The sequence below is a fragment of the Oncorhynchus gorbuscha genome, unplaced genomic scaffold, assembly GCF_021184085.1.
Source record: "Oncorhynchus gorbuscha isolate QuinsamMale2020 ecotype Even-year unplaced genomic scaffold, OgorEven_v1.0 Un_scaffold_552, whole genome shotgun sequence".
Classification (NCBI taxonomy): Eukaryota; Metazoa; Chordata; class Actinopteri; order Salmoniformes; family Salmonidae; genus Oncorhynchus; species Oncorhynchus gorbuscha.
In genome coordinates this window covers 432,572-457,943 of record NW_025745383.1, presented here as the reverse complement: position 1 = coordinate 457,943, position 25,372 = coordinate 432,572, and the positions used below count along the sequence as shown (strand labels likewise).

General features: G+C 47.1%; 1 protein-coding gene and 1 pseudogene across 2 annotated transcripts in view; one reads left to right on the top strand and one right to left on the bottom strand.

The window, feature by feature from the left end:
* LOC124018634 (nucleus accumbens-associated protein 1-like) overlaps positions 1-7,143 on the bottom strand; it is a 15,319-nt gene extending 8,176 nt beyond the window's left edge. Inside the window, 1 exon segment of the mRNA XM_046333973.1 lies at positions 6,798-7,143. The gene's annotated coding sequence lies outside the window, so the exon portion shown is untranslated.
* Positions 7,099-25,372, top strand: part of LOC124018623 — a 21,309-nt pseudogene continuing 3,035 nt past the window's right edge. Inside the window, exons 1-14 of the transcript XR_006835648.1 lie at positions 7,099-7,361; positions 13,697-14,082; positions 16,642-16,832; positions 17,771-17,958; positions 19,293-19,408; positions 19,529-19,641; positions 20,982-21,130; positions 21,250-21,333; positions 21,417-21,486; positions 21,582-21,716; positions 22,722-22,807; positions 22,956-23,064; positions 23,297-23,373; positions 24,317-24,436. The product of XR_006835648.1 is annotated as a tRNA (guanine(26)-N(2))-dimethyltransferase-like (transcript). The remainder of the gene's footprint in view (positions 7,362-13,696; positions 14,083-16,641; positions 16,833-17,770; positions 17,959-19,292; positions 19,409-19,528; positions 19,642-20,981; positions 21,131-21,249; positions 21,334-21,416; positions 21,487-21,581; positions 21,717-22,721; positions 22,808-22,955; positions 23,065-23,296; positions 23,374-24,316; positions 24,437-25,372) is intronic.

Sequence of the window (25,372 nt, the reverse complement as noted above, 5' to 3'; positions counted from 1 at the left end):
TTGCGTCTGAGCCATAACGCTCTAGCCCAGCACTACCGGGTCTATAACAAGGAGAGAAATGTTATATTAGGTCTTGTCTATGTCATGTAGGCTCCAAAGTTAGGGGTCGTCATCTGTTGCGTCTGAGCCATAACGCTCTAGCCCAGCACTACCGGGTCTATAACAAGGAGAGAAATGTTATATTAGGTCTTGTCTATGTCATGTAGGCTCCAAAGTTAGGGGTCGTCATCTGTTGCGTCTGAGGCATAACGCTCTAGCCCAGCACTACCGGGTCTATAACAAGGAGAGAAATGTTATATTAGGTCTTGTCTATGTCATGTAGGCTCCAAAGTTAGGGGTCGTCATCTGTTGCGTCTGAGGCATAACGCTCTAGCCCAGCACTACCGGGTCTATAACAAGGAGAGAAATGTTATATTAGGTCTTGTCTATGTCATGTAGGCTCCAAAGTTAGGGGTCGTCATCTGTTGCGTCTGAGGCATAACGCTCTAGCCCAGCACTACCGGGTCTATAACAAGGAGAGAAATGTTATATTAGGTCTTGTCTATGTCATGTAGGCTCCAAAGTTAGGGGTCGTCATCTGTTGCGTCTGAGGCATAACGCTCTAGCCCAGCACTACCGGGTCTATAACAAGGAGAGAAATGTTATATTAGGTCTTGTCTATGTCATGTAGGCTCCAAAGTTAGGGGTCGTCATCTGTTGCGTCTGAGGCATAACGCTCTAGCCCAGCACTACCGGGTCTATAACAAGGAGAGAAATGTTATATTAGGTCTTGTCTATGTCATGTAGGCTCCAAAGTTAGGGGTCGTCATCTGTTGCGTCTGAGGCATAACGCTCTAGCCCAGCACTACCGGGTCTATAACAAGGAGAGAAATGTTATATTAGGTCTTGTCTATGTCATGTAGGCTCCAAAGTTAGGGGTCGTCATCTGTTGCGTCTGAGGCATAACGCTCTAGCCCAGCACTACCGGGTCTATAACAAGGAGAGAAATGTTATATTAGGTCTTGTCTATGTCATGTAGGCTCCAAAGTTAGGGGTCGTCATCTGTTGCGTCTGAGGCATAACGCTCTAGCCCAGCACTACCGGGTCTATAACAAGGAGAGAAATGTTATATTAGGTCTTGTCTATGTCATGTAGGCTCCAAAGTTAGGGGTCGTCATCTGTTGCGTCTGAGGCATAACGCTCTAGCCCAGCACTACCGGGTCTATAACAAGGAGAGAAATGTTATATTAGGTCTTGTCTATGTCATGTAGGCTCCAAAGTTAGGGGTCGTCATCTGTTGCGTCTGAGGCATAACGCTCTAGCCCAGCACTACCGGGTCTATAACAAGGAGAGAAATGTTATATTAGGTCTTGTCTATGTCATGTAGGCTCCAAAGTTAGGGGTCGTCATCTGTTGCGTCTGAGGCATAACGCTCTAGCCCAGCACTACCGGGTCTATAACAAGGAGAGAAATGTTATATTAGGTCTTGTCTATGTCATGTAGGCTCCAAAGTTAGGGGTCGTCATCTGTTGCGTCTGAGGCATAACGCTCTAGCCCAGCACTACCGGGTCTATAACAGGAGAGAAATGTTATATTAGGTCTTGTCTATGTCATGTAGGCTCCAAAGTTAGGGGTCGTCATCTGTTGCGTCTGAGGCATAACGCTCTAGCCCAGCACTACCGGGTCTATAACAAGGAGAGAAATGTTATATTAGGTCTTGTCTATGTCATGTAGGCTCCAAAGTTAGGGGTCGTCATCTGTTGCGTCTGAGCCATAACGCTCTAGCCCAGCACTACCGGGTCTATAACAAGGAGAGAAATGTTATATTAGGTCTTGTCTATGTCATGTAGGCTCCAAAGTTAGGGGTCGTCATCTGTTGCGTCTGAGGCATAACGCTCTAGCCCAGCACTACCGGGTCTATAACAAGGAGAGAAATGTTATATTAGGTCTTGTCTATGTCATGTAGGCTCCAAAGTTAGGGGTCGTCATCTGTTGCGTCTGAGGCATAACGCTCTAGCCCAGCACTACCGGGTCTATAACAAGGAGAGAAATGTTATATTAGGTCTTGTCTATGTCATGTAGGCTCCAAAGTTAGGGGTCGTCATCTGTTGCGTCTGAGGCATAACGCTCTAGCCCAGCACTACCGGGTCTATAACAAGGAGAGAAATGTTATATTAGGTCTTGTCTATGTCATGTAGGCTCCAAAGTTAGGGGTCGTCATCTGTTGCGTCTGAGGCATAACGCTCTAGCCCAGCACTACCGGGTCTATAACAAGGAGAGAAATGTTATATTAGGTCTTGTCTATGTCATGTAGGCTCCAAAGTTAGGGGTCGTCATCTGTTGCGTCTGAGGCATAACGCTCTAGCCCAGCACTACCGGGTCTATAACAAGGAGAGAAATGTTATATTAGGTCTTGTCTATGTCATGTAGGCTCCAAAGTTAGGGGTCGTCATCTGTTGCGTCTGAGGCATAACGCTAGCCCAGCACTACCGGGTCTATAACAAGGAGAGAAATGTTATATTAGGTCTTGTCATGTCACCAAAGTTAGGGGTCGTCATCTGGGTCATAATAGCACACCGGGTCTATAACAAGGAGAGAAATGTTATATTAGGTCTTGTCTATGTCATGTAGGCTCCAAAGTTAGGGGTCGTCATCTGTTGCGTCTGAGCCATAACGCTCTAGCCCAGCACTACCGGGTCTATCAAGGAGAGAAATGTTATATTAGGTCTTGTCTATGTCATGTAGGCTCCAAAGTTAGGGGTCGTCATCTGTTGCGTCGCATAACGCTCTAGCCCAGCACTACCGGGTCTATAACAAGGAGAGAAATGTTATATTAGGTCTTGTCTATGTCATGTAGGCTCCAAAGTTAGGGGTCGTCATCTGTTGCGTCTGAGGCATAACGCTCTAGCCCAGCACTACCGGGTCTATAACAAGGAGAGAAATGTTATATTAGGTCTTGTCTATGTCATGTAGGCTCCAAAGTTAGGGGTCGTCATCTGTTGCGTCTGAGGCATAACGCTCTAGCCCAGCACTACCGGGTCTATAACAAGGAGAGAAATGTTATATTAGGTCTTGTCTATGTCATGTAGGCTCCAAAGTTAGGGGTCGTCATCTGTTGCGTCTGAGCCATAACGCTCTAGCCCAGCACCACAGGGTCCAATAACAAGGAGAGAAATGTTATATTAGGTCTTGTCTATGTCATGTAGGCTCCAAAGTTAGGGGTCGTCATCTGTTGCGTCTGAGGCATAACGCTCTAGCCCAGCACCACAGGGTCCAATAACAGGGAGAGAAATGTTATATTAGGTCTTGTCTATGTCATGTAGGCTCCAAAGTTAGGGGTCGTCATCTGTTGCGTCTGAGGCATAACGCTCTAGCCCAGCACCACAGGGTCCAATAGCAGGGAGAGAAATGTTATATTAGGTCTTGTCTATGTCATGTAGGCTCCAAAGTTAGGGGTCGTCATCTGTTGCGTCTGAGCCATAACGCTCTAGCCCAGCACTACCGGGTCCAATAGCAGGGAGAGAAATGTTATATTAGGTCTTGTCTATGTCATGTAGGCTCCAAAGTTAGGGGTCGTCATCTGTTGCGTCTGAGCCATAACGCTCTAGCCCAGCACCACAGGGTCCAATAGCAGGGAGAGAAATGTTATATTAGGTCTTGTCTATGTCATGTAGGCTCCAAAGTTAGGGGTCGTCATCTGTTGCGTCTGAGCCATAACGCTCTAGCCCAGCACCACAGGGTCCAATAGCAGGGAGAGAAATGTCATGTACGGTATATGTTATGGATCACTTCCTGTTTGTTGTTGTTTACTGGAGAGGCGAGAAAGGGGGAGGGGAGGGAGAAGGAAAAAGGGAGAGACTGGGATTGAAATAAGGAAAATGATGGGAGGGAGGGGGATAGACGGATGACTAATGCACCTTTAATAAGGAGCACTAGAAAGAGAACTCATTAAAAAAAATAGCCAAATAAGTTTGTCTCATTCATTTAAAATAAACATTTTCCAATTCTGCGGTGGGTAACTAGCTTTTGTCCTACTTCGTTGTTTTGTTTTTGAACCAGACAAGAGAAAAAGGCAGCAGAACTCCATTACATAATTATTCAGTTTTGTTTGGTTTGTTGCCATCCAGCCTTGATGTGTCAGATCACACGTAGAAGGAATAGCTGTCAAACTTGCCTCTCCACAAAGAACCCTTAAAAAGTGTTCCATCCTTTTTGGAGACTTTGCATTGAAGAAGACAACCACAACTTTAACTGACTGGCGGCACATAAGACACCATGATACCTTTTCATTTAGATGATTTTTAGAGCACTAACTGTGTAATGAACCACATGTGACTGGGAATCAATGGAAAGGCCACGACCATGAGCCACTAGGCTAATAGAAAACACTCCGATGGGGATTAGGCCTATTTAATAGCAAGGTCAAGCAAAGCTCATTTCATCAACACTCATACGATTAAACAATGAACGGACCTATATGGTTGTCCTTAAAGGCAGCTTACTCAAGTGCCAACTGAAGGAAAATATCCCATGGAATAGCCTAAAAACAAATGTTTTTTTTATTTCCTAGGACCGTGGCTAATTAAGATCTATGGCCTTGCTCTTTGCATACACATTTGTATCTGTGTAAGTTAATATACATCTATTTCTCCATTAAAAACTATATAAACAGAGAAAGAATAACAATTTACCTATTGCCACTGCACAAGATAAGAGAGCACGCTTTCAACGTTTCAATAATTATTCTCACAACTAACAATTAAAACAGGTTGAACTTTATATTTAGCCTGGGACATTTCCTTGTCATCAAATTGAGAACATAATGCTTAATTTTGATTGGAGGAATGCAGAATAGAACCAATCAAAACGACCACCTAAACCCATCATCACATTAGGTTCCATTTCCTCTGGGGACACACCATCTAAGAACATAAAGGCAATTCATTTAACTGATTTGACCTCTAACCCTCTACCTACCAGTAACATTAAATGGCCACACGTCACCACCACACAATGTTTATGTCACATTATGTGAGGGTTGTCCCTAATATTACATCATCAGAATTAAATTCCATATTTTGCCATCTGAATTGAAGTTTTACATTAATGAAAGAAAAAACATGTATACTTCAATCAACCTCAACAACACCCCCCAGCCGTAACATTAGAAAACAACACACACCACAAAACGATTAGTCAGACATGATTATATTACAGGTTATTAAGAAACTAAATGTTATATTTTGCTGATGCCACCTTATTTTGTATTTTGTACAAGCATATAAGATCAATGAATAAGCGCACATTCAGCAATCAAATACGAATGTAAAACTATTTTTGATATAAATGATAGGCATGGCTGTAGCCAACAATCAATCAAATACTATGATATTCAATTTCCTGGTTTGGGAGGTGAAAGGGTAGCCACAGTTAGCAAATAGCAAGCTAAACGCTAATGCTAATTTGATGTTAACCAAATTAAAATGTCAAATTCTTGAACGTCCAAGTCATCAATTGAACACTGTCAAGTAAACGAATTTGCTTATTTACTTGAAAACATTTGCTTTAAAGAGTCAAAAATGAAGAAATCTACTTTGCATCAACCGGCATGTGGCTATATTATGTAGCTAGCCTCCCAAGAGCACGAATAATATTAACTTTAAACGGAATATACTGTACATCGATCAATCATTAATAGCTCAATCTCACATCGAAGGGTAGCGGGAGAGTCTCGTCGGCGTCCGCCAAGGGAAGACGAGAGGCCTGAACAGCGGTAGAACGGCCAGACGGAGTGGGCAGAGAGAGCTGCCCCGTTTAGTGCCCGTATCTTTGCCCCGTGAGATGCGGAGCGCTCGGGCTTGGCACGGACCGGGGGGCGACGGAAAGAGCGGACGGTTGGATAACAAAAAAAATACTTGATCACCGGTTCTCTCTCTCTGTTTATATCGATGCAGCCCTTCATTTGCTCTATCAAACTAGCTAAAAGACAACGGCACGAATTCTGTCACAAAAATAGTAGAACAAATAAAATATTCAGGAGTTCGCATCCCCCGCCGCTCTCGCCCCCACTCTGTGCCAGTGCTGTCGGTTAGAGTTACCTCCTTGGGCCTCTAGGCCAGCTACTAAGATACACTGTACTTTTTATTTGGGGTTAGCCCATCGCATAACGTAACCCGGCGCAAGCTGAGTTATCACCTAAATTAATTATTTGTCCCCCGAAAGAATTGATCATCCGATTAAAGTTTCGTTTAGTAAAAATCAGAATATATAAATATTTGAGTTATTTTTGGGAGGTAGCTTGGGGGTGGTCTCCGGTCAACACTCAACAGGTCAATCCGGGACAAACGGAGGCAAGCATCTGGGGGAGCGAGTCAGACGGAACCATGCGTGCTTGCAGCGAGTGGTGATTTAGCTGTTAGCCTATGAGTTCCTGCCAGCCAAGACACCAATTCAACCAGTTAACGACAACACGCGATGTACATAAACCCCCAATCGCATTAACCATTTTTGTTAGGCGTAGACTCATTATACTGGGAAGATGTCACTCTTCAACGAAACATCCAGGTAAAACCCGGCCGCGTTTCAAAAGTTGAGGAATAAAGAGCGAGAGAACGCGGATTGCTGTGAACTCACCGTTAAAAGGCAGACTGGACAACCCGCAGTGTGAGTGTGAAGCATAGACGGTAACTATATAGCCACTAAAGTGGTTAAAGTTTTGTTGGTGCTGCTGTTCGGTGTTCCAACTCAGCCCATCCCCCACCACACACCTTCCCAAAAACAATAGCTAACTAACCCGCCCACTCCCCCAAAAAACTCACACGGTACCGCTCTCAATTCCTCCCCGAAGAAGAGCCACTTCACAACAGCTAGCCGCCGCAAACACCTCGACGACTTCCCGTGTCCTTTCTGACCCCGGTGAACCCTGGTAAAACTCACCCCCCTCGCTATATTCCGTTGGAAAGTGTTTCAATGGAGTAGTGCAGAAGCGTTCGGTCCTCTCCCTCTCTACAGGCAGCCATTCAGTGTGTGAGCACAGCACAGGTGGAGAAGCAGAGCACAGAGCTGTCGAGGGAGCCCAAAACGGTACCCAGAGGTGGAGGAAAAGATCACAGAGCTAACCGATCTCTCAGACAGAAAGCGTCCCCAACCAACCCGGATGCCCCTGTCGGTCTCCACCAACTGCCCAATTCAAATCACACACACATTGTCCGTCTCTCCCATACCTGTGGGACTCCCTCTTGTCCAGACAGCCCAGTTGACTGGTGATTCAGAGTGGAGATCGACGGGAAGCCGCCGGTAAACGCTTAAATCTCCCTCCGGGTTGGATTCAGAGCTCGCTGCGGGTGCTGAATGTGCTATTTTCGTATGTCTAGACTTCTCAGGTGAGCCCCTAGGCGTCTATAGTACGCGCATAGAGTACAAACTACCATCTGCATTCAAGCAATGGGAAAAGCTATAGAGCTGCCTAGATACAGTTCTTTCTTACTGTCAAAATGAATCTTTCTTCATCATGGCCATAATGTTAGACGAGCGCCACCTCCCGCGTTAGATGTTAAATAATGATAATTAATAATTTCATAACAATTCATAATTCTGTTTAATCATACGTATTATAAATGTTCTAGCCCTGACGCGTTCAGGGTATCACTTGGAATCATGATGGCGATGATAATTGTCACGTACATGCTGCTGCATACAGTGCCAGAGATGACGAAAACGTGAAAAAATGAGGCATCTCATCGCCAACATTTTATTGCTTCTTGCCTCCTAATCCCATCATGCGCCTCATATGACTGCAATGGAAACATAATAAAACAACAACATTAAAACACTACTTTGATCTACAGTATCACATTTAGGCCTGTTAAATTAAGGCTTTTCAGGTAACTTAAAAAAATATATTCTTTGCACATTCAAGGCATGGAAAGTAGTCAAACCGCCAGATGAATGACCGCTCTGTCCTTTGTCTTTCCATTACAAAAGACATGTTCATTACAATACACCTTAGCAAAATGTTTTGCAATGAAACACGAAAAACTAATGAATCTCTCCCTGTTTCAGTCCATTTGGTGCAGAATGAATATGACCCATTTCTGAGATTTCTCTCATAGAATTAGTAACTCTATATAGAGCTGCACAGTGGAGGTGTCATAATACCCATAAAACCTAGTGGTCAAACAGGGAAAAGGTTCCAATCATTTTCCCACCATAAATGTTCCCCCCATAGGGGATTTTAGAAACACAAATAAAGTATGTGTTTCATGTAGGCTTACCCTGAGAAACACAAATAAGGTCTGTGTTTCCTGTAGGCTTACCTTGAGAAACACAAATAAGGTCTGTGTTTCCTGTAGGCTTACCCTGAGAAACACAAATAAGGTCTGTGTTTCCTGTAGGCTTACCTTGAGAAACACAAATAAGGTCTGTGTTTCCTGTAGGCTTACCCTGAGAAACACAAATAAGGTCTGTGTTTCCTGTAGGCTTACCCTGAGAAACACAAATAAGGTCTGTGTTTCATGTAGGCTTACCCTGAGAAACACAAATAAGGTCTGTGTTTCCTGTAGGCTTACCCTGAGAAACACAAATAAGGTCTGTGTTTCCTGTAGGCTTACCCTGAGAAACACAAATAAGGTCTGTGTTTCCTGTAGGCTTACCCTGAGAAACACAAATAAGGTCTGTGTTTCCTGTAGGCTTACCCTGAGAAACACAAATAAGGTCTGTGTTTCCTGTAGGCTTACCCTGGCGAGACATTTTTATAACCATGTAAATCTGTCGGACAAGGTGACTTTTATCAACATAGTAGTCTCTGATACGAAAATGCTTATTAGCATCAAAGTAGACGTACAAGACTACAAATCCCTGCAAGCTCCTGCACGTCATCTCTAGCTGACACCTTTGCTAACAGGTAATGTGTCAATTTAAAACTTGCACAAGACAGTTCACAGAAATGTCAATTTAAAGACATGTTGCCAATTGATTAATTACTACATTTAGCTAACATTATACAGGTGAATCCAAAGATTGTTACCTTTGCCTCGATTCGGCAGTCTCGTCCAGATATGGCATTTGTAGTTCTTTATTAGCAAGCAATTAGCAGTTCATTTTTGGGGGGTAAATACAGGTGAAAATATTGATAAAAGTCACCTTGTCCTCGAGAGATTTCCATAGTTATCAAAACATCATGCCAGGGTAGGCCTACACAAAACACAGCCCGTATTTTAAGTGTTTCTAAAAAAAAAAAACAATGGGAAAAATACCCGGTGGAACCATTTCCCTGTTAGACCGCTAGGTTTTATGGGTATTATGACTCATACTGTGGTACTCTATATGCATTTTCTTCTCTCATTTGAAATGTGGGGGCAAGAAATGTGAATTGTTTTGCTCTCAAGAAAAGGGCGCCATTGAAAGCAGTGATTACTGGGGTAGCAGTAAATGTCAAAGTTGACTAAATGAAGGGGAAGATCCCCGGGGTGTTTGTGATGCTCGTGTTTGGTGCGACGCAGACGGGGGTGTGAGTAGTGAAACACAAGTGTCATTGTCTGTTCTTTTGAGTTTTGATGTTGAGTCTTTGCCTGACAAAGTGATGTGAGGTTATATAAGTTGTCCTGTACAAGCTTTGGTGCCGAATACATTACATTGTTACAGGGGTCAAGCTTATGGACATGTGGCAGCAGTGTGTAGGAGGGAGGTTCCTAGGTGTGAGAAGTGTGCAGAAGGGCATGAGACAAAGGAATGTAGGGATGCCCATGGGGCTGGGGATCAGAATTATTCTTTTTAAAATGATTGTTTATTTCACCTTTATTTAACCAGGTAAGCTAGTTGAGAACAAGTTGTCATTTACAACTGCGACCAGGCCAAGATAAAGCAAAGCAGTGCGACATAAACAACAACACAGAGTTACATATAAACAAATGTACAGTCAATAACACAATAGAAAAGTCTACATACAGTGTGTGCAAATGTAGAAGATTAGGGAGGTAAGGCAATAAATAGACCATGGAGGCTAAATAATTACAATTAGCATTAACACTGGAGTGATAGATGTGCAGATGATGATGTGCAAGTAGAGATACTGGGGTGCAAAAGAGAAAAAAGCTAAATGTCAATATGGGGATGAGGTAGTTGGGTGTGCTATTTACAGATTGGCTGTGTACAGGTACAGTGATCGGTAAGCAGCTCTGACAGCTGATGCTTAAAGTCAGAGAGGGAGATGTGAGTCTCCAGCTTCAGTGATTTTTGCAATTCGTTCCATTTATTGGCAGCGGAGAACTGGAAGGAACGGCGGCCAAACACAGGATATGTTGACAGTGTCGGAGCAGGTCTTTTTGATGATGCCAGGGCACATTTTGTTTTTATGACACTTTTTTTGTGTGTCAATTTCGACCAGAGTTACACATGGAATAAACAAACATACAGTCAATAATACAATAGAAAAAGTCTATATACAGTGTGTGCAAATGACGTAGGATAAGTGAGGGAAGGCAATGAATAGGCCATGGTGGCAAAATAATTACAATATAGAAATTAAACACTGGAATGGTAAATGTGCAGAAGATGAATGTGCAAGTAGAGATACTGGGGTGTAAAGGAGAAAAATAAATAACAGTTTGGGAATTAGGCAGTTGGTTGGGCTATTTACAGATGAGCTATGTACAGGTGCAGTGATCTGTGAGCTGCTCTGACAGCTGGTGAGGGAGATATGAATTTACAGCTTCAGTGATTTTTGTAGTTTGTTCCAGTCATTGGCAGCAGAGAACTGGAAAGAAAGGTGACTGAAGGAGGAATTGGCTTTGGGGGTGACCAGTGAAATATACCTGCTGGAGCACGTGCTCTGGGTGGGTGCTGCTATGGTGACCAGTGAAATATACCTGCTGGAGCACGTGCTCTGGGTGGGTGCTGCTATGGTGACCAGTGAAATATACCTGCTGGAGCACGTGCTCTGGGTGGGTGCTGCTATGGTGACCAGTGAAATATACCTGCTGGAGCACGTGCTCTGGGTGGGTGCTGCTATGGTGACCAGTGAAATATACCTGCTGGAGCACGTGCTCTGGGTGGGTGCTGCTATGGTGACCAGTGAAATATACCTGCTGGAGCACGTGCTCTGGGTGGATGCTGCTATGGTGACTAGTGAGCTGAGATTTTATTGTATTTTTTTATTTTACCTTTATTTAACTAGGCAAGTCAGTTAAGAACAAATTCTTATTTTCAATGACAGCGGGTTAACTGCCTTGTTCAGCGGCAGAATGACAGATTTATACCTTGTCAGCTCGGGGATTTGAACTTGCAACCTTTCGGTTACTAGCCCAACGCTCCAACCACCCTGCCGCGGGGCTTTACCTAGCAAAGACTTATAGATGACCTGGAACCAGTGGGTTTGGCGACGAATGTGAAGCGAGGACCAGCCAACGAGAGCATACAGGTCGCAGTGGTGGGTAGTATATGGGGCTTTAGTGATAAAACGGATGGACTGTGATAGACTGCATCCAATTTGTTGAGTAGGGTGTTGGAGGCTATTTTGTAAATGACATCAACGAAGTCAAGGATTGGTAGGATAGTCAGTTTTACGAGGGTATGTTTGGCTGCATGAGTGAAGGATGCTTTGTTGCTTTGTGATCCTGAGAGGAGTGGTATGAGTAGTACATCTGTACCAGAACAGATGGAGGGGTCCTGAGAGGAGGGGTGTGAGTAGTAGATCTGTACCAGTACAGAGAGAGGAGGGGTGTGAGTAGTAGATCTGTACCTGTACAGATGGAGGGATCCTGAGAGGAGTGGTATGAGTAGTAGATCTGTACCAGAACAGATGGAGGGATCCTGAGAGGAGGGGTGTGAGTAGTAGATCTGTACCTGTACAGATGGAGGGATCCTGAGAGGAGGGGTGTGAGTAGTAGATCTGTACCTGTACAGATGGAGGGATCCTGAGAGGAGGGGTGTGAGTAGTAGATCTGTATCATTACAGATGGAAGAATCCTGAGAGGAGTGGTGTGAGTAGTAGATCTGTACCTGTACAGATGGAGGGATCCTGAGAGGAGTGGTGTGAGTAGTAGATCTGTACCATTACAGATGGAAGAATCCTGAGAGGAGTGGTGTGAGTAGTAGATCTGTACCTGTACAGATGGATAGGCCAACAAGTGTTATATGTTTCAGTGAGCCTGGATTTGTAGCATTTATAGTAATGGTTCAACTGTACTGCAGGGATGGAATGTAAGTCACAGCAAATGTAGGTTGTGGTGGCAGCTGCAGAGAGGTATTTGGGTGTGTGAGACGTGACATCAGAGTTACAGGGTGTGTTGTGGTGGTGTCCCATCCTTTCAGGTTGTTGGCCTGAGGTAGGACTAAAAACATTTACATAGTGGAGTAGGGTGGTGATATTTTAAAATTATTTTTTAGTGAGTGTAGTGTTGCATGGTAGGGTATTTGTATATGGATTGTTTTCAAGCAAAGGAGAAGCGAGTTGTAATCCAGTCTAGTAGGTGGCGGTAATGCAGCATGTATTAGATACTAACCGCCCTTAAACCTCAGCGAAGAAGAAGAATTCGAAACGCCTTTTTTACCTCTTTCTGTTTGGTTCTGCGGGTTTCTGTAGTTGTGGTCCATGCATATCTGCGTCCATGTGTTAACTTGAGTTTTGCAACAAATAGCTAGTGAGTTATTACCGTTGTCATACAGTAAATATCCATAATCATCAAATACAGCTACATTTTAAGTTGTCAACTTGGGAAAGTGCGCCGCAGATAAGGTAATCGTTTTTATCTTACTTGATAGCTAAATACCGGTAGCTAGCTAGTTAGCGCTTCGGTTCATTTCAATGCAGTCAGTTAGCTAGCATTGTGAACTTAGCCGGTGTCAGCATGTAAAAGTTGCAAGTGTTTTATCATAACTTTTATGGTGTAAATGTTCATGTTAGTTAGATTGCTGGTGTCTTTCTTTCTCTCTGACAAAACAAGCTCTGACTACATTGAAGGGGGTGCGCCCTGGTTTATGTAGCTAGCGTGCTACCTTAGCAAGCTACTCTGACTTCAGCTCAGGCATCAGTAACGTTATGGATCATCTTTGCTTCAAACCATGGTTTAGCTAACAGTCTGTGTGTTGTCAGTTCATGCTCTGGTCTAAACTGTGGAGGAAGAGCCCCAAGTCGAACCAATATATGTTTTCCCATCAGTACTGTGTAACCTGGGGCGGCAGGGTAGCCTAGCGGTTAGTGCATTGGACTCGTAACCAAAAGGTTGCAAGTTCAGATCCCCGAGCTGACAAGGTACAAATCTGTCGTTCTGCCCCTGTTCCTAGGCCCTCATTGAAAATAAGACTTTGTTCTTAACTGACTAGTTAAATAAAGGTACAATTTAAATAAAATAATAAAAAACCTAGCCCAATATGTACTCTTAACTTGACTCCTTTAAGGTCCTTAAGGAGACCTATGTTATTTTCAGAGGTATAATTGACATATATACTCCATCTAAACGTGAATCGATTCTCAGATGCAATATGGTTCTAGAAACATAAAACCCATGACTTTCATATGACATCAAAATAATTAAACAAATGACACTTACTGTACACCGCAAGCGATGCGTGTTAATTTTCAGACCGAGCATCTGGTCTCTTAACAAAACTCCCCCGGACAGTAGACGCCTTCGTCTGATGTAATGGCACTGATAGTCATGATCAATGTCTGTGTGTGACAACTGTGACCGTTATAACACATTGTTGTCATTTCTTCCAGGACTGAGAAGTGCCCTATGCTGATCATCACTGCTCGGCTACTCCCCCTCTTAACTGTACCCTTCACCCACCAGAGGATTCAAAGGACAGTTGGCAGTGTTGCCTACAGGGGACTGAGAACCATGGAGCCCCTCAGGGCCCCTCAGGATCCACAAGTTAACACCACCCTGTCTGGGGTAGACACCAAGCCTCAGCCCCCTACTTCTGGAGCCCCAATGGAGGGCTTGAACCCAAGTCCAGCTGCCTTAACACCTGACCAGGAGATGCCCCCGACAACGGGGTTGTTGCCAGGGAGACAGTTGTCAGGGAGGGCAAGGCAGCCATATTGTTTCCCAGTGCCAACGAGGTGTTTTACAACCCTGTGCAGGAGTTCAACAGAGATCTGACGTGAGTTTGACTGATGGGGCTTATTCACTAGGAAGTAAATGAAACAGAGGGACCTACCTGAACTTGTCCAATAGAAACTCTCACACAGTTTGCTTTGGTGTGCACTTACGAATACACCCCTAATGGTCTTTTATCCCTTAGCTGGCCCAACATTCAGCTCAAGGCTGCATTGTCAACATATACCTTGTCCCTGGACATATTATGGGATATATGCATACATTGCAATTTGGATGTTTTCCTATGGGTCTGTTAGCCTTCAGTTGAAGAAACTGCATTCAACATGGCTTATGTAGAGCTGAATCTGTGAAGAAAGTATAGCTATAGTCAGAGCCATGTATTTACACTGAATAAAAATATAACTGCAACATGCAACAATTTCAAAGAGTTTACTGAGTTTCAGTTCATACAAGGAAATCAGTCAATTGAAGTAAATTAATTAGGCCCTAATCTATAGATTTCACATGACTGGGAATACAAATATACATCTGTTGGTCACAGATACTTTAAAAAAGGTAGGGGTGTGGATCAGAAACCCAGTCAGTACCTGGTGTGACCACCATTTGCCTCATGCAGTGCGACACATCTCCTTCGCATAGAGTAGATCAGGCTGTTGATTGTGGCCTGTTTCTGGATATTGGTGGGAACTGGAACACGTTGTCGTATACATCGACCCAGAGCATCCCAAACATGCTCAAAGGCTGACATGTCTGGTGAGTATGCAGGCCATGGAAGAACTGGGACATTTTCAGCTTCCAGGAATTGTGCACAGATTCTTGTGACATGGGGCCGTGTATTATCATGCTGAAACATGAGGTGATGACGGCAGATAAATGGCACGACAAATTGCCTCAGGATCTCATCACGGTATCTCTGTCCATCCAAATTGCCTCAGGATCTCATCACGGTATCTCTGTGCATCCAAATTGCCTCAGGATCTCATCACGGTATCTATGTGCATCCAAATTGCCTCAGGATCTCATCACGGTATCTATGTGCATCCAAATTGCCTCAGGATCTCATCACGGTATCTCTGTGCATCCAAATTGCCTCAGGATCATTTTAGAGTGGCCTTTTATTGTCCCCAGCACAAGGTTCGCCTGTGTAATGATCATGTTTAATGAGCTTCTTGATATGCCAGCTGTCAGGTGGATGGATTATCTTTGCAAAGGATGGTACAGGGATATAAACAAATTTGTGCTCATTTTGAGAGGTCAGCCTTTTGTGCGTATGGAACATTTTTGGGATCTTTTATTTCAGCTCATGGAACACTTTACATGTAGAGTTTATAATTTTGTTCAGTATAGGGGGGCTTTACATGTAGACCGTCATTAATTAAGAATTCCTTCTTTATTGACTTGCCTAGTTAAATGAAGGTACAATAAATATGGCTCAGGCTATGGTAGCTAGTTGGTTGTTCATCACAGGTACAGGCTATGGTAGCTAGCTGGTTGTTCATCACAGGTACAGGCTATGGTAGCGAGCTGGTTGTTCATCACAGGTACAGGCTATGGTAGCGAGCTGGTTGTTCATCACAGGTACAGGCTATGGTAGCGAGCTGGTTGTTCATCACAGGTACAGGCTATGGTAGCTAGCTGGTTGTTCATCACAGGTACAGGCTATGGTAGCGAGCTGGTTGTTCATCACAGGTACAGGCTATGGTAGCGAGCTGGTTGTTCATCACAGGTACAGGCTATGGTAGCGAGCTGGTTGTTCATCACAGGTACAGGCTATGGTAGCGAGCTGGTTGTTCATCACAGGTACAGGCTATGGTAGCGAGCTGGTTGTTCATCACAGGTACAGGCTATGGTAGCTAGCTGGTTGTTCATCACAGGTACAGGCTATGGTAGCTAGCTGGTTGTTCATCACAGGTACAGGCTATGGTAGCTAGCTGGTTGTTCATCACAGGTACAGGCTATGGTAGCTAGCTGGTTGTTCATCACAGGTACAGGCTATGGTAGCTAGCTGGTTGTTCATCACAGGTACAGGCTATGGTAGCTAGCTGGTTGTTCATCACAGGTACAGGCTATGGTAGCGAGCTGGTTGTTCATCACAGGTACAGGCTATGGTAGCGAGCTGGTTGTTCATCACAGGTACAGGCTATGGTAGCGAGCTGGTTGTTCATCACAGGTACAGGCTATGGTAACTAGCTGGTTGTTCATCACAGGTACAGGCTATGGTAGCTAGCTGGTTGTTCATCACAGGTACAGGCTATGGTAGCTAGCTGGTTGTTCATCACAGGTACAGGCTATGGTAGCGAGCTGGTTGTTCATCACAGGTACAGGCTATGGTAGCGAGCTGGTTGTTCATCACAGGTACAGGCTATGGTAGCGAGCTGGTTGTTCATCACAGGTACAGGCTATGGTAGCTAGCTGGTTGTTCATCACAGGTACAGGCTATGGTAGCTAGCTGGTTGTTCATCACAGGTACAGGCTATGGTAGCTAGCTGGTTGTTCATCACAGGTACAGGCTATGGTAGCTAGCTGGTTGTTCATCACAGGTACAGGCTATGGTAGCTAGCTGTTTCATCTCATGTCTCCGTCTTGCCCCCCTTCTCTCCAGGTGTGCGGTGGTTACAGAGTTTGCCCGGGAGCAGATGGCCCGGAGGGGGGTGAAGGTGGTAGTGCCAGGGGAGAAGGAGAGGGTGGTGGTCAATCTAGCTGACGAGAAGAAAGAGGAGACAGAGATGCAGACAGGGGGAGGAAGGAGGAGAGGAGCCAGTCGTAACTGCTTCAGTGGGGGAGCGCTGTAAGGTATGAAAAAGCGTGTGTGTGCATCCATGTTCTAACCCTACCGTTCTCCTCTCTCCACAATGGTCTGACAGTGTGTTGGTATTCTAACCCTACTGTTCTCCTCTCCACAATGTTCTGCCAGTGTGTTTGTGATCTAACCCTACCGTTCTCCTCTCTCCACAATGGTCTGACAGTGTGTTGGTATTCTAACCCTACCATTCTCCTCTCTCCACAATGGTCTGCCAGTGTGTTGGTATTCTAACCCTACCGTTCTCCTCTCTCCACAATGGTCTGCCAGTGTGTTGGTATTCTAACCCTACCGTTCTCCTCTCTCCACAATGGTCTGCCAGTGTGTTTGTGTTCTAACCCTACCGTTCTCCTCTCTCCACAATGGTCTGCCAGTGTGTTTGTGATCTAACCCTACTGTTCTCCTCTCTCCACAATGGTCTGCCAGTGTGTTGGTGTTCTAACCCTACCGTTCTCCTCTCTCCACAATGGTCTGCCAGTGTGTTGGTGATCTAACCCTACCGTTTCTCCTCTCTCCACAATGGTCTGCCAGTGTGTTTGTGATCTAACCCTACCGTTCTCCTCTCTCCACAATGGTCTGCCAGTGTGTTTGTGATCTAACCCTACCGTTCTCCTCTCTCCACAATGGTCTGCCAGTGTGTTGGTGTTCTAACCCTACCGTTCTCCTCTCTCCACAATGGTCTGCCAGTGTGTTTGTGATCTAACCCTACCGTTCTCCTCTCTCCACAATGGTCTGCCAGTGTGTTTGTGATCTAACCCTACCGTTCTCCTCTCTCCACAATGGTCTGCCAGTGTGTTTGTGATCTAACCCTACTGTTCTCCTCTCTCCACAATGGTCTGCCAGTGTGTTTGTGATCTAACCCTACCGTTCTCCTCTCTCCACAATGGTCTGCCAGTGTGTTTGTGATCTAACCCTACCGTTCTCCATCCAGAATGGTCTGCGTGTGCTGGAGGGTCTGGCAGCGTCTGGCCTACGCTCTGTGAGGTTTGCTCTGGAGGTGCCTGGTCTACGTAGCGTCACGGCTAACGACTTCTCAGCCAAGGCTGCTGCCCTCATCGCCCGCAATGCCCAGCACAACGGAGTCACACACCTACTGCAGGCCAGCCAGAGAGATGCCAGGTTGGTCTCGCTCTCTCCTTCATGTATCTCATTCTTTTCTTCTCATTTTCCTCTTTATTTGTTTATCTATGGTCACTGACACACTCAGACTGTCTTCTCGAAGTCAAACTATCCCTCTCCATTTATCTTTTCTCCCTATTATTCAGTCTCTCCCTCTTTACCTCTCTTTTGATCCACCTCTTTCTCCTAACCTCTGCCCCCCATCATGTTAATCACTCCCCGTCCCGTTCCTCAATGTTAATCCCTCCCTGTCTCGTTCCTCCATTATGTTAATCCATCCCTGTCTCGTTTCTCCTCCAGCATGTTAATCCCTCCTTGTCTCGTTCCTCCTCCAGCATGTTAATCCCTCCTTGTCTCGTTTCTCCTCCAGCATGTTAATCCCTCCTTGTCTCGTTTCTCCTCCAGCATGTTAATCCCTCCCTGTCCCGTTCCTCCATGTTAATCCCTCCCTGTCTCGTTCCTCCATGTTAATCCCTCCCTGTCTCGTTCCTCCATGTTAATCCCTCCCCGTCTCGTTCCTCCATCATGTTAATCCCTCCCCGTCCCGTTCCTCCATCATGTTAATCCCTCCCTGTCCCGTTCCTCCATCATGTTAATCCATCCCTGTCTCTTTCCTCCATCATGTTAATCCCTCCCTGTCTCGTTCCTCCATGTTAATCCCTCCATGTCTCATTCCTCCATGTTAATCCCTCCCTGTCTCATTCCTCCATCATCTTAATCCCTCCCTGTCTCATTCCTCCATCATCTTAATCCCTCCCTGTCTCGTTCCTCCATCATCTTAATCCCTCCCTGTCTCATTCCTCCATCATGTTAATCCCTCCCTGTCTCGTTCCTCCATGTTAATCCCTCCATGTCTCATTCATCCATCATGTTAATCCCTCCCCGTCTCGTTTTTCCTCCAGCATGTTAATCCCTCCCCGTCTCGTTTTTCCTCCAGCATGTTAATCCCTCCCCGTCTCGTTTTTCCTCCAGCATGTTAATCCCTCCCCGTCTCTTTCCTCCAGCATGTTAATCCCTCCCCGTCTCTTTCCTCCAGCATGTTAATCCCTCCCCGTCTCTTTCCTCCATCATGTTAATCCCTCCCTGTCTCTTTCCTCCATCATGTTAATCCCTCCCTGTCTCGTTCCTCCATCATGTTAATCCCTCTCCGTCTTGTTCCTCCATCTTAATCCCTCGTTCCTCCATCATGTTAATCCCTCTCCGTTTTGTTCCTCCAGCATGTTAATCCCTCCCTCCTCCATCATGTTAATCCCTCTCCGTCTTGTTCCTCCAGCATGTTAATCCCTCCCTCCTCCATCATGTTAATCCCCCCCTGTCTCCCTCTCTGCCTCCAGCATGCTGATGTATGAGATGCGGGGGAAGAAGGACCGCTATGATGTCATAGACCTGGACCCCTACGGAAGCCCCGCCCCCTTCCTGGATGCCGCCGTCCAGGCTGTCGGTGAAGGAGGTCCGTAGATGTCCGTCAGTTATTCTCTCTGCTTAACTTAACATGTTTATGAGTCAGCAACAGATACACTGAGTGCGTTTTCCAGTGTGGTTTTACTAAAAATGTCTCTCTCTCCCCCAGGTCTGTTGTGTGTGACATGTACTGACATGGCTGTGATGGCTGGTAACAGTGGGGAGACCTGCTACAGCAAATACGGCTCTGTCTCCATCAAAGCCAAGTACTGTCATGAGATGGTGAGGAAGGCTTGGCTAAACTGTATTCCAGCAGCGTGTATTTTCAACCACAACTGGATGCAAGTGACCTTCGTCTCTCCTGAGCCCGTATGGGAGTTGTAGCGATGAGACAAGATAGTAATTACTAACAATTGGATACCATGAAATTGGGGAGAAAAGGGGGTAAAATAAAAACTGGATGCAAGAAAAACCTTGTTGGAATAATATGTGTAGTAGAACGAACATTTAGGGAAGTTGTGTGAATACATTTGGAATAGAAGTTTGAGAGTTTAGTCCCTGCTGTGTAGCTTGTCTCTTAACTCTCCTTCTCCACCTTCCCTCTTCTCCCTCCTCGCCACCTTCCCTCTTCTCCCTCCTCGCCACCTTCCCTCTTCTCCCTCCTCGCCACCTTCACTCTTCTCCCTCCTCGCCACCTTCCCTCTTCTCCCTCCTTCTCCACCTTCCCTCTTCTCCCTCCTTCTCCACCTTCCCTCTTCTCCCTCCTCGCCACCCCCCTCTTCTCCCTCCTCGCCACCCCCCTCTTCTCCCTCCTCGCCACCCCCCCTCTTCTCCCTCCTCGCCACCCCCTCTTCTCCCTCCTCGCCACCCCCTCTTCTCCCTCCTCGCCACCCCCTCTTCTCCCTCCTCGCCACCCCCTCTTCTCCCTCCTCGCCACCCCCCTCTTCTCCCTCCTCGCCACCCCCCTCTTCTCCCTCCTCGCCACCCCCTCTTCTCCCTCCTCGTCACCCCCCCCTCTTCTCCCTCCTCGCCACCCCCCTCTTCTCCCTCCTCGCCACCCCCTCTTCTCCCTCCTCGCCACCCCCTCTTCTCCCTCCTCGTCACCCCCTCTTCTCCCTCCTCGTCACCCCCTCTTCTCCCTCCTCGTCACCCCCCTCTTCTCCCTCCTCGCCACCCCCTCTTCTCCCTCCTCGCCACCCCCCCTCTTCTCCTCCTCGCCACCCCCCTCTTCTCCCTCCTCGCCACCCCCCCCTCTTCTCCCTCCTCGCCACCCCCTTCACCCCCTCTTCTCCCTCCCTCGCCACCTTCCCTCTTCTCCCTCCTCGCCACCTTCCCTCTCTCTCCCTCCTCGCCACCCCCTCTTCTCCCTCCTCGCCACCCCCTCTTCTCCCTCCTCGCCACCCCCTCTTCTCCCTCCTCGCCACCCCCCTCTTCTCCCTCCTCGCCACCCCCTCTTCTCCCCCTCTTCTCCCTCCTCGCCACCCCATCTTCTCCCTCGTCGCCACCCCATCTTCTCCCTCGTCGCCACCCCATCTTCTCCCTCGTCTCCACGCCCATCTTCTCCCTCGTCGCCTCCCCCTCTTCTCCCTCGCCACCCCCTCCTCTTCTCCCTCCTCCCCCAGGCTCTGCGTATCATCCTACACAGTCTGGACCAGAGAGCTGGTGTGTACCAACGGTACATCCACCCCCTGCTCTGTGTCAGTGTGGACTTCTACATACGAGTGTTTGTCAGGGTACACACTGGACAGGCCATGGTCAAAAACTCAGCAAGGTATGGACACACACACACCCCGTAACACAACACTTTATCTAGACATGAAGTCTTCATAACGGACTGTAAAGTTGTTATTCTGAAGATATGATGACATTACACCTGATGTTGTGTTTCAGTAAACAAGCGTTGGTGTATAACTGTGTTGGCTGTGGCTCGTTCCACTTACAACGACTGGGCAAGAGGACGACTCAGGGAAACCAGTAAGACACTATTTCTCTATGTGGGTTATTCCTGTCGAGTTGGGCAACTTGTGTGTGTTAATGTTTCTCTCTGTGTGTTTCAGTATAAAGTACTCTGCAGCCACTGGACCGCCGGTCGGAGCAGAGTGTGAACACTGTGGACACAGACACCAGGTGAGGACACACACACACACACACTCTCAAACACACTTTGTCTCTTACTTTCTCACACATTCTCTCTGACACCGTCTCTCCCTCCTCCTCTGTAGCTGGGTGGTCCTATCTGGGGTGAGGCCCTCCATGACGTGAGCTTCGTTCAGAAGGTTCTATCTGCCGTGTCTGGGAACCCGTCCCGCTTTGGAACCGCCCGTCGCATAGAGGGCATGCTCAGCATGGTCACAGAGGTGAGAGGTTAGGGGTCATAGAGGGCATGCTCAGCATGGTCACAGAGGTGAGAGGTTAGGGGTCATAGAGGGCATGGTCACAGAGGTGAGAGGTTAGAGGGCATGCTCAGCATGGTCACAGAGGTGAGAGGTTAGAGGGCATGCTCAGCATGGTCACAGAGGTGAGAGGTTAGGGGTCATAGGTCTACAAGAAGCAGTCTGAAATACACTTTATATTACATGGAATAAGACATGGGGGACCTTTTCTCAACTGCATGCTGCTCTCCTCCTCAACCCATTGGAGGAGAAGGTCAGAGGTGAGGGACTTCTCTTTCTCCTCCAATGGGTTTTGAGAAGGAGGCGAGGAGAGCGGAGGTGAGGAGTATGCAGTTGAGATTCTTCCATTGATGCTGATCCAAGGTTAGGTTGGTGTTCTCACCCTTAATGGTTGGATTGGGAGAAAGGGTCAGCTGATCTGAGGTTAGGTTGGTGTTCTCACCCTTAATGGTAGGATTGGGAGAAAGGGTCAGCTGATCTGAGGATAGGTTGGTGTTCTGACCCTTAATGGTAGGATTGGGAGAAAGGGTCAGCTGATCTGAGGTTAGGTTGGTGTTCTCACCCTTAATGGTAGGATTGGGAGAAAGGGTCAGCTGATCTGAGGATAGGTTGGTGTTCTCACCCTTAATGGTAGGATTGGGAGAAAGGGTCAGCTGATCTGAGGTTAGGTTGGTGTTCTGACCCTTAATGGTAGGATTGGGAGAAAGGGTCAGCTGATCTGAGGTTAGGTTGGTGTTCTCACCCTTAATGGTAGGATTGGGAGAAAGGGTCAGCTGATCTGAGGTTAGGTTGGGGTTCTCACTCTTAATGGTAGGATTGGGAGAAAGGGTCAGCTGATCTGAGGTTAGGTTGGGGTTCTGACCCTTAATGGTAGGATTGGGTAAGAAGAGAAATGGCAAGCTGATCTGAAGTCTGCCTAAGATGAGCCAGGTGTAATGTCCAAACTTTAACTGTTGTCTGTGTGTCCAGGAGCTGGAGGATGTGCCTCTATACTACACAGTGGACAACCTGAGCAGCACTATACACTGCAGCACTCCCCCTCTGCTCCAATTCAGGTCCTACTCTCCCTCTCATATAAGACTGTCCTGTCTGATTACATAAAATACAACTCTATCCTTGAACTCACTCACCCTGTCTCTCTCTCTCTCTCTCTCTCTCTCTCTCTCTCTCTCTCTCTCTCTCTCTCTCTCTCTCTCTCTCCAGGTCGGCTCTGCTTCATGCAGGCCACAGGGTGTCCTTGTCTCATGCCTGTAAGAATGCTCTAAAGACGGATGCTCCTCCCAGGGTCCTCTGGGACGTCATGCGATGCTGGGTAAGACACAATGCACCATGGGAACCATTTCAATATGGGATGAAACTGAAAGTCCAAGTCCCAATCTGGGTGTAGATTTGACAGTATGTGGTGGTTATGTTGTATCCTGTAGGAAAAGTCCCAATCTGGGTGTAGATTTGACAGTATGTGGTGGTTATGTTGTATCCTGCAGGAAAAGTCCCAATCCGGGTGTAGATTTGACAGTATGTGGTGGTTATGTTGTATCCTGCAGGAAAAGTCCAATCCAGTGAAGAGAGACAGACTGTCAGAGAGCAGCCCTGCTCACCACATCCTCAATACTGAACCCATGTAAGTCTGGGACTGAACCAACTGCCTGGGAGATGAAGATGCCAGTACAGTTTAACATAGAGATGGTATAATGTAGTGATGAATAAGATTATGGATATTAGGAAAAGGTATGTCCTGTGTCCCCCCTTCTTGCTCTCTCCCCATCTCTCTATCTCTCTCCCCTATCTCTCTCCCCTATCTCTCTCCCCTATCTCTCTCCCCTATCTCTCTCCCCTATCTCTCTCCCCTATCTCTCTCCCCTATCTCTCTCCTCTCCTATCTCTCTCCTCTCCTATCTCTCTCCTCTCTCTCTCCTCCCTCTCTCTCTCCTCCCTCTCTCTCCTCCCTCTCTCTCCTCCCTCTCTCCCCCATCTCTCTCCCCCATCTCTCTCCCCCTCTCTCTCCCCCTCTCTCTCCCCCCTCTCTCCCCTCTCCCCATATCTCTCTCCTCCCTCTCCCCCATATCTCTCTCCTCCCTCTCCCCCATATCTCTCTCCTCCCTCTCCCCCATATCTCTCTCCTCCCTCTCCCCCATATCTCTCTCCTCTCTCTCCCCCATCTCTCTCCCCCATCTCTCTCCCCCATCTCTCTCCCTCTCTCTCTCCTCCCTCTCCCCCATATCTCTCTCCTCCCTCTCCCCCATATCTCTCTCCTCCCTCTCCCCCATATCTCTCCCCCTATCTCTCTCCCCCTCCCTCTCTCCCCCATCTCTCTCCCCCTCCCTCTCTCTCCCCATCTCTCTCCCCTCTCTCTCCCCCTCTCTCTCTCCCATCTCTCTCCTCCCTCTCTCTCCCATCTCTCTCTCCTCCCTCTCTCCCCCATCTCTCTCCTCCCTCTCTCCCCCATCTCTCTCCTCCCTCTCTCCCCCATCTCTCTCCTCCCTCTCTCCCCCATCTCTCTCCTCCCTCTCCCCCATCTCTCTCCTCCCTCTCTCTCCTCTCTCGCGCTCTCTCTCTCTCTCTAGTCTACAGGCGTGTTTTGATGTGAGGGAGGATGCCAATCCCCAGTCTCGCCGTCGCCACCTCACCCGCTTCCAGGAGAACCCTGAGCCTTTCTGGGGGCCCAAGGCCCGTGCCAATGCTGGGTAGGATACACTTATTAATACTAACCCCGTCCTTGACCCCTAACCCTAAACCTCAGGCCAGCCGGGGGCCAAGGCTAGCGCCAATGCTGGGTAGGATACACCTATTAATACTAACCCCGTCCTTGACCCCTAACCCTAAACCTCAGGCCAGCCGGGGGCCAAGGCTCACGCCAATGCTGGGTAGGATACACTTATTAATACTAACCCCGTCCTTGACCCCTAACCCTAAACCTCAGGCCAGCTGGGGGCCAAGGCTCGCGCCAATGCTGGGTAGGATACACCTATTAATACTAACCCCGTCCTTGACCCCTAACTTCAGGCCAGCTGGGGGCCAAGGCTCACGCCAATGCTGGGTAGGATACACTTATTAATACTAACCCCGTCCTTGACCCCTAACCCTTAAACCTCAGGCCAGCTGGGCGCCAAGGCCTTGGCAACAGGTCACAAATCTTGCTGCAGTGATGGCATACTGTGGAATTTCACCCAGTAGATATGGGACTTTATCAAAATTGGGTTTGTTTTCGAATTCTGAGAGAAATATGTGTCTCTAATATGGTCATACATTTGGCAGGAGGTTAGGAAGTGCAGCTCAGTTTCCACCTCATTTTGTGGGCAGTGAGCACATAGCCTGTCTTCTCTTGAGAGCCAGGTCTGCCTACGGCGGCCTTTCTCAATAACAAGGCTATGCTCACTGAGTCTGTACATAGTCAAAGCTTTCCTTAAGTTTGGGTCAGTCACAGTGGTCAGGTATTCTGCCACTGTGTACTCTTTGTTTAGGGCCAAATAGCATTCTAGTTTGCTCTGTTTTTTGTAAATTCTTTCCAATGTGTCAAGTAATTATCTTTTTGTTTTCTCATGATTTGGTTGGGTCTAATTGTGCTGCTGTCCTGGGGCTCTGTGTGTTTGTGAACAGAGACCAGCTTGCTTAGTGGACTC